We start from the raw sequence: 13221 nt of genomic DNA on the forward strand, positions 1-13221 counted from the left end.
AATTTTCATTCTAAGTATTCATAGCATACATATTACAAAAAATAACATTTAAAGTGCTGTACAATTTTCAGTCCGTGTACAAATTTCCTGCTCACGGGAATGGTTGATCTGTGCAGCTGTATAAAAACTGAGAGGGAACATAAGGTGCCCTTTCCAGAAGCTGGCTGCGCCATCACCCAATCTGCCTTTGGTTTCTCCAGTCAGTTCTCAAAGAGTTCTATCTTTATTCTGACGTTTCAAAGTAAAACATCTTGTCTCCCATCCCAATTGTTAGCACTGCCATGGAACTTAACAATTTCAGATCACCAGACCTTCTGGTTTGGCCAGTGCTGCTTTGAGGTCATCCATCTGGAGCAGAAATGGTAATCCAGTTTCTCCCTTCTATACTTTCTTCCTGATTGGCTGAGTATTTCCATCTTTCTCTTTTATTTCAGATTCCCAAATGCAGTTCCAGATCACAGCTCCCTGTGCAGAGAAACCTGTTCATTTCACAGCTATCCGCCCCTCCCCACCCCCCCACCCAGCCCATCTTGTCAGGCACTGGTGCTGTTCAGCTGCAAACTTCATTCCACACACACTGAAACCTCAGCTGGAATAGAAATGAACAGCAAACAAAGGAAATTTGAGAGGTTTTATTGAAAGCACGTTTGATTATTTCGCAGAGAGTACACAGCTCTTGCACTGAGACACTCTCCCAAGCCTTCTTCCATTTCATTGGGAAATTCAAACCCGATCAGGTCCATTGAGATATATACAGGTCTCCGGAGAAAGTGAAGCAGAACGTCCAAATGGCTGCCTTTTTGTGTGGTTGTATTAAGCTATGTTTAAGGCGAAAACACAATCTCCCTCACATAACAAAGCTGTCAGCCCAGGAATCAAGCTGGGAAATGTTTGCTGCATCCCTAATCTATTGTTTATTTATTTATTGATTGATTGATATAAAGTTCAGAATAGGCCCATCTGGCCCTTTGAGACACCGCCCAGCAATCCCCCAGTTTAATCCTAGCCTAATCCTAGGACAATTTACAATGATCAATTAATCTGTGTCTTGGAATGTGAGAGCACCCAGAAGGAGCCCACACAGTCACGGGAAGGAGAACAAACTCCTTACAGGCAGCAGTGAGAATTGAACCCATGTCACCAGTACTCCAAAGTGTTGTGCTAACCACTATGATTGTAATTACATCCCTTCTTACATGGGGAGATCTGAGCTGTCTACGATATTTCAATCACTCTACTTTCACCTCCAACAATGCTTCCTTTCCCACAAGAGTTTCTCATGCAATTTAGGAGATGCAACCCCTGCACTGTGACCTTGTCTCTTTCCAACACTCAGGGTACCCCATTGTCCTCCCTGTGAAGTGGTGACTCCTAGCACTTCTTTCCATCTGATTTACTGCATTTGCTCTTCAAGGTCAAGTTCCTTACAAACAAAGCCAAATGCAGATCGGGTGATCATTTTGAGGAGCAACTGTTCGTTCCGCAGTAATGGTGCTGATTTTCCAATTGCCCACCACCTAAATTCTACATTCCATTTCCACTCTGACTGTCTGTCTGTGTCTCCGTTCCATTTCCACCCTGTCCACCTGTGACTCTGTTCCACTTCCACACTGACTGTCTGTCTGTGTCTCTGTTCCATTTCCACTCTGACTGTCTGTCTGTGTCTCGGTTCCATTTCCACTCTGACTGTCTGTCTGTGTCTCTGTTCCATTTCCACTCTGACTGTCTGTCTGTGTCTCTGTTCCATTTCCACTCCGTCTGTCTGTGTCTCCGTTCCATTTCCACTCTGTCTGCCTGTGTCTCCGTTCCATTTCCACCTTGTCTGTCTGAGTCTCTGTTCCATTTCCACTCTGACTGTCTGTCTGGTCTCCGTTCCATTTCCACTCTGACTGTCTGTCTGTGTCTCCGTTCCATTTCCACTCTGTCTGTCTGTGTCTCTGTTCCATTTCCACTCTGACTGTCTGTCTGTGTCTCCGTTCCATTTCCACTCTGTCTGTCTGTGTCTCTGTTCCATTTCCACTCTGACTGTCTGTCTGTGTCTCCGTTCCATTTCCACCTTGTCTGTCTGAGTCTCTGTTCCATTTCCACTCTGACTGTCTGTCTGGTCTCCGTTCCATTTCCACTCTGACTGTCTGTCTGTGTCTCCATTCCATTTCCACTCTGACTGTCTGTCTGAGTCTCTGTTCCATTTCCACTGTAACTGTCTGTCTGTGTCTCTGTTCCATTTCCACTCTGTCTGTCTGTGTCTCAGTTCCATTTCCACTCTGACTGTCTGTCTGTGTCTCTGTTCCATTTCCACTCTGTCTGTTTGTGGCTCCGTTCCATTTCCACTCTGACTGTCTGTCTGTGTCTCCGTTCCATTTCCACCTTGTCTGTCTGAGTCTCTGTTCCATTTCCACTCTGACTGTCTGTCTGGTCTCCGTTCCATTTCCACTCTGACCGTCTGTCTGTGTCTCCATTCCATTTCCACTCTGACTGTCTGCCTGAGTCTCTGTTCCATTTCCACTGTAACTGTCTGTCTGTGTCTCTGTTCCATTTCCACTGTAACTGTCTGTCTGTGTCTCTGTTCCATTTCCACTCTGTCTGTCTGTGTCTCCGTTCCATTTCCACTCTGTCTGTCTGTCTGTGTCTCTGTTCCATTTCCACTCTGTCTGTCTGTCTGTGTCTCAGTTCCATTTCCCCTCTGTCTGTCTGTGTCTCTGTTCCATTTCCACTCTGACTCTCTATCTGTGGCTTCAGGGGGACCCAGAACACTTTGTTTTTGGTCTGGACACACTGTAGCCTTCATGACTCAATACCAAGTCCAACAATTTCAGGCAAAGTGCTTCCTGTGTACACAGGGCAGTTCTGCTGCAGGATTGCCTGTCTGTAATCTTTTCCTTTTCAGCGGGGGCCACTTACAACATCGTCCTTTTGTTTTTAGTTTTCGTGACCATTGCGATCGTATTTCACAGAGTTTATGTCTCTTTCTTTGTTTTCCCTCTCTTCAACCTCAGTCAACCTTTTGTATCACCATGGCAACCCTGTCAGAGATATTTCCTTCATTCTATCCGTAACACCCTCATCTTCGCTGCAACTTGATGTTTCAATTAATAGGAGAGTCTGAGTTGCATGCAAAACAGAAACTGAGTGAAGTTGTACATCAGATCAGTCAGTGTTATGAAGAAAATAACACTGAGAAAGACATACCTAATTGTATTTAGTGTGTATATAAGAATGAAGTATCTTTTTGGAAGAAAGATTAGCCACAATCTCTTAATCTAAAAATGATCTATTTTTTCCTACTGATGGTTTCAGCCTAATAACTGATCCCCAGTCCTTTACAGTATGTTATTCCCAATACCTTGCAATCCAGTTGTGTTCAATAATATTCTGTGTGGCTCCTTATCAAAGATGTTTTGAAATTCCAAAAACACCACACCCATCCATCTGGCCTTATCAATTCTGCTACTTACTCTTACCTCAAGAAATTCTAACAGATTTGTCAAGCATGTTTTCTTTTTGATAAATTCAAGTTGGACTTGTTGAAAGTCAGAAGTGAATTTATTTCCATGTGCGCAGGTATTGTACGTGTGTGTGCGGATACTGTACGTGTGTGCGTGGGTACTGTATGTGTGTGCGCGGGTACTGTACATGTGTGCACAGGTGCAGTGGAAAGTGCACCATGGGTACAGAGCATCAGTTAAGTTCAATCCTTAACAAAATCAATCCAACATATTTGCTACTGCTGAAACGTGGGCAACCGCTTGTGTTTCCTGCCTCCCTCTGTTCTTTAGGTAACATTTGTCAACTGCAACTTGTGGAAACTATTTGTGGAAACTTGTGGAAACTACTTGTGGAAACTATTCTAGAACCTATGTGCTTTCAAAGAGATCCACTCTACCCAAAGTCACCTTCTTCAAAACCTAAGGTGCAGATCATCAGGGCCTGGAGATTTTTTGCTCTTCAGTCCTCTTAATTGCCTGACCTCAGTGGCTGGAAAGTTGTTGGAGTCTATTAATAAGGATGTGGTTTTGGGGTACTCAGAGACTCTTGATAAAATAGGCCAAAGTTAGTATGGTTTCCTGAAGGGGAAACCTTGCCTGACAAATCTGTTGGAATTCTTTGAGGAAATAACAGGCAGGATAGACAAAGCAGGGTCAGTGGATGTTGTTTACTTGGATTTTCAGAAGCCCTTTGACAAGGTGTTGCACATGAGGCTGCTTAACAAGGTAAGAGCCCATGATATTACAGGTTAGGTGCTGGTGAGAAGTGGTGTTCTGCAGGGGTTGGTATTGTGACAGCTTCTTTTCACGTATATTCAAAGATTTGGATAATGGAATTGGTGGCTTTGTGGCCAAGTTTGCAGATGATACAAAGATAGGTGGAAGAAGCAGGGAATCTGCAGAAAGACTTGGACAGATTAGGGGAATGCCAAAGAAGTGGCAGATGGAATACAGTGTAGAGAAGTGTATGGGCATGCACTTTGGTAGAAGTAAACAGGGAGAATATTCAAGAATCAAAGATGCAAAGGGACCTGTGCAGGATTCCCTCAATGTTAACTTGCAGATAGAGTCAGTGGTTAGAAAGGCAAATGCGATGTCAGCATTCATTTCAAGAGGATTAGATATAAGAGCAGAGATGTGATGCTGAGGCTTTATAAGGCACTAAAACCTGTTGAATATTGAAAGGCCAAGACAGAGTGGATATGGAGAGGATGTTTGCTATAGTGGGTGAGTCTAGGACCAGAGGGCACAACCTCAGAATAGAAGGATGTCCATTTAGAACAGAGATAAGAAGGAATGTCTTTAGCCAGAGGGAGGTGAATCTGTGGAATTCATTGCCACACACAGCTGTGGAGGCCAAGTCATTAAGTATATTTAAAGCAGAGGTTGATAGGTTCTTGGTTAGTCAGGGTGTCAAAGATTATGGGCAGAAGGTAGGAGAATGTGATTAAGAGGGATAATAAATCAGCCATGATGGAATAGTAGAGCAGACACGATGGGCTGAGTGGCCTAATTCTGCTTCTATGTCTTATGGTCCTAAATTTATCTAATATTGCTTTTTAATTAATGCTAATTTCTTTCAGCTCCTCTTTCACCCTTGAGTTTCAGTTCTTCACAATTTATGGAAGGTTTCTGTGTCTTCTGAACAAAATGACACTACTTTAGTAACCAGAAATTAACCAAAGTACTGTGGATCCTTGCAGAACTGTTTAAAAATTTTTAATTACAAAAAAGCATTCAGTTTTATGGCTCTCTCCCTCCACTGGTGCTAGCTGATAAACTGACAGATATTTTTAAAAACTGTAATATATATAGAAAGCTGCTGGAAAAGGGCCAAAAATATCTTGGAGGATCCCACCCACTCTGCTCGTGGACGGTTTGTCTGTCCCACTCCCATCAGGATAGAAGGTACGCAGCACCCACACCAGGACCAGCAGACTCAGAAACAGTGACTTTCCCCAAGCATTGAGGCTGATCAACAGCTCCAGCCACTATCCCACCCCTCCACACCCGCTACCACCACCACTTTATCATTTCCTGTCAGTCACCTAATTCCTCTGTTGCCTGCCTGGAGTAATAAATTTCACGACACTTGCTGGTGATAATAAATCTGATTCTGATATGGACGGAATGGGAGGTGAGGACCTCAATACAATGGCTATCACTAAAGAGGTAGCGCTGAGCAAACTCATGGGCTTAGAGATAGACAAGTCCCCTGGTCCTGATGCAATGTATTCCAGGGTACTGGAAGAAAGGGCAAAGGTTATAGTAGAGGCTTTGGTGATAATTTACCAAAATTCTCTGGAATCTGGGAAGGAAGAAGGCAAATGTCACACCACTGTTCAAAAAAAGGATGTAGGCAAAAGGCAGGTAACTATTGGTCAGTTAGTTTCACATCTGTAGTTGGGAAAATGCTTGAAGTTATCATTAAAGAAGAAACAGTGAGGCGTCTGGAAAGAAATGGATCCATCAGGCAGGTGCAGCATGAATTCAGCAAAGGCAGGTCATGTTTGACAAACTTACTGGAGTTCTTTGCAGATTTAATGAGCACAGTGGATAGAGGGGAACAGACGGGTGTTATTCACTTGGATTTCCAGAAGGTGTTCAATAAGGTACAACATAAGAGACCAAATGATAAGGTTGCATGGTGTTGGGGTGATGTATTAGCATGGACAGAGGATTGGCTAACTAACAGAAAGCAGAGGGTTGGGTTACATGGTTATTTCTCTGGTTGGCAATCAGTGGTGAGCCGTGTGTCGCGGGGGTCGATGCTGGGCCCACAACTGTTCACGATATACATTAACGATCTGGAAGAGGGGACCGCATGTGGTGTATCTAAGTTTGCTGATGGCACTAAATTGAGTGGAAAAGCAAATTGTGCAGAAGGTATGGAGAGTCTGCGGAGAGATATAAATAGGTTAGGTGAGTGGGCAAGGGTCTGGGAGATGAAGTACAATGTTGGTAAATGTGAAGTCATCCACTTTGGAAAGAAAAATGGAAGAGCAGATTATTATTTAAATAGTAAAAGATTGCAGCATGCTGCTGTGCAGAAGGTCTTGGGAGTGTTTGTGCATGAATCGCCAAGGTTTCGTTTGCAGGCTATCAAGAAGGCAAGTGGGATGTTGCCCTTCATTACTAGAGGGATTGAATTTAAGAGCAGGGAGGTTATGCTGCAACTATACAGGGTACTGGTGGGGCTGCACCTGGAGTACTGTGTGCAGTTATGGTCTCCTTACTTGAGGAAAGAGATACTGGCTTTGGAGGCAGTGCAGAGGAGGTTCACCAGGTTGATTCCAGAGATGAGGGGGTTCAACTATGAGGAGAGATGGCATCACCTGAGACTGTACTCGCTGGAATTCAGAAGAATGAGAGGAGATCTTATAGAAACATAAAATTATGGAAAGGATAGACAAGATAGAGGCAGGAAAGTTGTTTCCACTGGTAGGTGAGACTAGAACTAGGGAACATATCCTCAAGATTCGGGTAACTAAACTTAGGACAGGGATGAGGAGGAACTGCTTTTTCCAAAGAGTGGTGAATCTGTGGAATTCTCTACCCAATGAAGCAGTAAACATATTTAAGACAAGGATGGATAAATTTTTGCGTTGTAGGGTTATGGGGAAAAGGCAGGGAGGTGGAGATGAGTCCATGGTCAGATCAGCCATGATCTTATTGAATGGTGGAGCAGGCTCGACGGGCCAGATGGCCGACTCCTGCTCCTATTTCTTATATTTTTATGTACTGACACTCCTGTGCCTAGAATCACCTTATGGACATATTATCGAACTATATATACAAGCTATCTTATGTATTTATATCTATTGTGATTTATTATTATTATCGTGTTCTTTATTTTTTGGTTTTTTTTTGGCTGCTTTGGCAATGTTTTTCCCTTCCCCTCATGTATTGGAAATGACATAAACTACCTTGCATCCTGAGATGGGTTTTTGATTTCATTACAGAGCTGGCGACAGAGTAGGAAGGCTTTGGCGATAAGGGGTCAAGGCTAGGTAGGTTATCTGTTTAAAATAAAAACAGACAGTATGTGTGTGAGGCTGTCTTTCTGTGCTCGGTGTCAGATGTGGGAGGTCCTGGATACTCCTGGCTTCCCGGATGACCACATCTGCACTAGGTGCATCGAGCTGCAGCTCCTTAAAGACCGCGTTAGGGAACTGGAGCTGCAGCTCGATGACCTTCATCTGTTCAGGGAGAGTGAGGAGGTGATAGAGAGGAGCTATAGGCAGGTGGTCACCCCGGTACCATAGGAGACAGAGAAGTGGGTAAGTCAGGAGAGGGAAGGGCAAGAAGCAGGTACTAGGGAGTACCCCTGTGGCTGTCCCCCTGAACAATAAGTATTCCTGCTTGAGTACTGTTGGGGGGGATGGCCTATCTGGGGGAAGCAACAGTGGGCATGCCTCTGGCACAGAGTCTGGCCCTGTGGCTCAGAAGGGTAGGGAAAGGAAGAGGAAGGCAGTAGTGATAGGGGACTCTATAGTTAGGGGGTCAGACAGGTGACTCAGTGGACGCAGGAAAGAAACACGGATGGTAGTTTGCCTCCCAGGTGCCAGGGTCCAGGACGTTTCTGATCGAGTCCATGATATCTTGAAGTGGGAAGGAGAACAGCAGAGGTCGTGGTACGATATAGGGAGGAAAAGGGAGGAGGTCCTGAAAACAGACTACAGGGAGTTAGGAAAGAATTTGAGAAGCAGGACCTCAAAGGACGTAATCTCGGGATTACCGCCTGTGCCACGTGATACTGAGTATAGAAATAGAATGAAGTGGAGGATAAATGTATCGCTGAGGGACTGGAGCAAGGGGCAGGGATTCAGGTTTCTGGATCATTGGGACCTCTTCTGGGGCAGGTGTGACCTGTACAAAAAGGACGGGTTGCGCTTGAATCCAAGAGGGACCAATATCCTGGCAGGAAGGTTTGCTAAGGCTATTGGGGGGAGTTTAAACTAGAATTGCTGGGGGGTAGGAACCGAACTGAAGTGACGAAGAAAGAGGTGGTTGGCTCACAAATAGAGAAAGCTTGCAGACAGTGCGAAAGGGAGGATAGGCAGGTGATAGAGAAGGACGTGCTCATTCCGATGGTTTGAGATGTGTCTATTTTAATGCGAGGAGTATCATGAATAAAGTGGATGAGCTTAGAGTGTGGATCAGTACTTGGAGCTATGATGTTGTGGCCATTACAGAGACTTGGATGGTGTAGGGGCAGGAATGGTTACTTTGGGTGCCAGGCTTTAGATATTTCAGAAAGGACAGGGAGGGAGGCAAAAGGGGTGGGGGCATGGCACTGTTGATCAGAGATTGTGTCACGGCTGCAGAAAAGGGGGAAGTCATGGAGGGATTGTCTACGGAGTTTCTGTGGGTGGAAGTTAGGAATAGGAAGGGGTCAGTAACTCTACTGGGTGTTTTTTATAGACCAGCCAATAGCAACAGGGACATCGAAGAGAAGATAGGGAGTCAGATTCTGGAAAGGTGTAATAATAACAGGGTTGTTGAGGTGGGAGATTTTAATTTCCCAAATATCGATTGGCATCTCCCTAGAGTGAGGGGTTTAGATGGGGTGAAGTTTATTAGTTGTGTTCAGGAAGGTTTCTTGACACAATATGTAGATAATCCTACAAGAGGAGAGGTTGTACTTGATCTGGTATTGGGAGATGAACCTGGTCAGGTGTCAGGTCTCTCAGTGGGAGAGCATTTTGGAGATAGTGATCACAATTCTATCTTCTTTACCACAGCATCGGAGAGGGATAGGGACAGACAAGTTAGGGGAATGTTTAATTGGAGTAAGGGGAAATATGAGGCTATCAGGCAGGAACTTGGAAGCATAAATTGGAAACAGATGTTCTCAGGGAAGAAATGTGGCAAACGTTGGGGGGATATTTGCGTGGGGTTCTGAGTAGGTACGTTCCAATGAGACAGGGAAAGGATGGTAGGGTACAAGATCTGTGGTGTACAAAGGCTGTTGTAAATCTAGTCAAGAAGAAAAGAAGAGCTTATGAGAGGTTCAAAAAACTAGGTAATGATAGGAATCTAGAAGATTATAAGGCTAGCAGGAAGGAGCTTAAGAATTAAATTAGGAGAGCCAGAAGGGGCCATGAGAAGGCATTGGCGAACAGGATTAAGGAAAACCCCAAGGCATTCTACAGGTATGTGAAGAGCAAGAGGATAAGATGTGAGGGAATAGGACCAATCAAGTATGACAGTGGAAAAGTGTGTATGGAACCGGAGGAAATAGCAAAGGTACTTAATGAATACTTTGCCTCAGTATTCACCATGGAAGAGGATCTTGGTGACTGTAGGGATGACTTGCAGTGGACTGAAAAGCTTGAGAATGTAGATATTAAGGAAGAGGATGTGCTGGAGCTTTTGGAAAGCTTCAAGTTGGATACGTCACTGGGACCTAATGGGATGTACCCCAGGCTACTGTGGGAGGCGAGGGAGGAGATTGCTGAGTCTCTGGCAATGATCTTTGCATCATCAGTGATGACAGGAGAGGTTCCAGAGGATTGGAGGGTTGTGGATGTTGTTCCCTTCTTCAAGAAAGGGAGTTGGGATAGCCCAGGAAATTATAAGCCAGTGAGTCTTACTTCAGTGGTTGGTAAGTTGATGGAGAAGATCCTGAGAGGCAGGATTTATGACCATTTGGAGAGGCGTAATATGAATAGGAATAGTCAGCATGGTTTTGTTAAAGGCAGGTCATGCCTTATGAGCCTGATTGAATTTTTTGAGGATGTGACTGAACACATTGATGAAGGTAGAGTCGTAGATGTAGTGTATATGGATTTTAGCAAGGCATTTGATAAGGTACCCCATGCAAGGCTTATTTAGAAAGTAAGGAGGCATGGGATCCAAGGGGATATTGCTTTGCAGGTCCAGAACTGGCTTGCCCACAGAAGGCAAAGATTAGTTGTACACAGGTTATATTCTGTATGGAGGCCGGTGACCAGTGGTGTGCCTCAGGGATCTGTTCTGGGACCCCTACTCTTTGTGATTTTTGTTGTTCGTCCATCGTTGACATCAATGAGGACTTCGACACCATTATGATGGTGTCGAGATTAGCACGTGATTTGGATTTAAGTGAGGGAGAGTTGCGCAGCGTCAGCCTCACTCTCTCTTCCCAATTCCCATCTGGATCCAGTGGCAAGACAGAGTCTAGATGGCTGGAGATGGGACTAGGTGCAGTGGATGACCGGGACGTCCTCTGTGTCTTGTCCTGCTCTACATGTTCCACGACGCTTGCAGAGACCGCCCTCTTGACCGTTGGACCTTCCATAGGTCTCGTCTGCTCAATCTGCCGGAGTCTGCTGGGATAGACAACTCCCTATCTCACCGAGGGTTTGAGACCTGTCGGCTACCCTCACCTGGTTTAGCCGGCTTGTCGAAGCCGTTGCCTGGGGTGTGGCCGCTGTCGCATGCAAACAGCTACGGGGAGCCACAGCTGAGAGCTGAGGGCCAGGTGGGGACAAAGGTGGACTAACTGCCCTGAAAAGGACGCGACATGTTCCTCCACCAGAGGTGCTACCCCTCCCTGACACCCCATACACCCCATTTTTATAAATGACCTGAATGAGGAAGTAGAGGGATGGGTTAGTAAATTTGCAGATTACACAAAGATTGGGGGTGTTGTGGATAGTGTGGAGGGCTGTCAGGTGTTACAATGGGACATTGATAGGTTTCAAAACTGGGCTGAGAAGTGGCAGATGGAGTTCAACCCAGTTAAGTGTGAGGTGGTTCATTTTGGTAGGTCAACTATGATGGCTGAATATAGCATTAATAGAAACACAGAAACATAGAAAATAGAGCAGGAGTAGGCCATTTGGCCCTTCGAACCTGCACCGCCATTTATTATGATTATGGCTGATCATCCAACTCAGAACCCTGCACCAGCCTTCCCTCCATACCCCGTGATCCCCGTAGCCACAAGGGCCATATCTAACTCCCTCTTAAATATAGCCAATGAACTGGCCTCAACTGTTTCCTGTGGCAGAGAATTCCACAGATTCACCAGTCTCTGTGTGAAGAAGTTTTTCCTAATCTCGGTCCTAAAAGGCTTCCCCTTTATCCTCAAACTGTGACTCCTCGTTCTGGACTTCCCCAACATCGGGAACAATCTTCCTGCATCTAGCCTGTCCAATCCCTTTAGGATTTTATACGTTTCAATCAGATCCCCCCTCAATCTTCTAAATTCCAACGAGTACAAGCCCAGTTCATCCAGCCTTTCTTCATATGAAAGTCCTGCCATCCCAGGAATCAATCTGGTGAACCTTCTTTGTACTCCCTCTATGGCAAGGATGTCTTTCCTCAGATTAAGGGACCAAAACTGCACACAATACTCCGGGTGTGGTCTCACCAAGGCCTTGTACAACTGCAGTAGTACCTCCCTGCTCCTGTACTCGAATCCTCTCGCTATAAATGCCAGCATACCATTCGCCTTTTTCACCGCCTGCTGTACCTGCATGCCCACTTTCAATGTCTAGTGTATAATGACACCCAGGTCTTGTTGCACCTCCCCTTTTCCTAATCGGCCACCATTCAGATAATAATCTGTTTTCCTATTTTTGCCACCAAAGTGGATAACTTCACATTTATCCACATTAAATTGCATCTGCCATGAATTTGCCCACTCACCCAACCTATCCAAGTCACTCTGCATCCTCTTAGCATCCTCCTCACAGCTAACACTGCCGCCCAGCTTCGTGACATCTGCAAACTTGGAGATGCTGCATTTAATTCCCTCATCCAAGTCATTAATATATATTGTAAACAACTGGGGTCCCAGCACTGAGCCTTGCGGTACCCCACTAGTCACTGCCTGCCATTCTGAAAAGGTCCTGTTTATTCCCACTCTTTGCTTCCTGTCTGCTAACCAATTCTCTATCCACATCAATATCTTACCCCCAATACCGTGTGCTTTAAGTTTGCACACTAATCTCCTGTGTGGGACCTTGTCAAAAGCCTTCTGAAAATCCAAATATACCACATCCACTGGTTCTCCCCTATCCACTCTACTAGTTACGTCCTCAAAAAATTCAATGAGATTCGTCAGACATGATTTTCCTTTCACAAATCCATGCTGACTTTGTCCGATGATTTCACTGCTTTCCAAATGTGCTGTTATCACATCTTTGATAACTGACTCCAGCAGTTTCCCCACCACCGACGTTAGGCTAACCGGTCTATAATTCCCCGGTTTCTCTCTCCCTCCTTTTTTAAAAAGTGGGGTTACATTAGCCACCCTCCAATCCTCAGGAACTAGTCCAGAATCTAACGAGTTTTGAAAAATTATCACTAATGCATCCACTATTTCTTGGGCTACTTCCTTAAGCACTCTGGGATGCAGACCATCTGGCCCTGGGGATTTATCTGCCTTTAATCCCTTCAATTTACCCAACACCACTTCCCTACTAACATGTATTTTGCTCAGTTCCTCCATCTCACTGGACCCTCTGTCTCCTACTATTTCTGGAAGATTATTTATGTCCTCCTTAGTGAAGACAGAACCAAAGTAATTATTCAATTGGTCTGCCATGTCCTTGCTCCCCATAATCAATTCACCTGTTTCTGTCTGTAGGGGACCTGCATTTGTCTTTACCAGTCTTTTCCTTTTTACATATCTATAAAAGCTTTTACAGTCAGTTTTTATGTTCCCTGCCAGTTTTCTCTCATAATCTTTTTTCCCCCTTCCTAATTAAGCCCTTTGCCCTCCTCTGCTGAACTCTGAATTTCT

The sequence above is a fragment of the Mobula birostris genome, chromosome 18 (assembly GCF_030028105.1).
Source record: "Mobula birostris isolate sMobBir1 chromosome 18, sMobBir1.hap1, whole genome shotgun sequence".
In the NCBI taxonomy this organism is placed as follows: Eukaryota; Metazoa; Chordata; class Chondrichthyes; order Myliobatiformes; family Myliobatidae; genus Mobula; species Mobula birostris.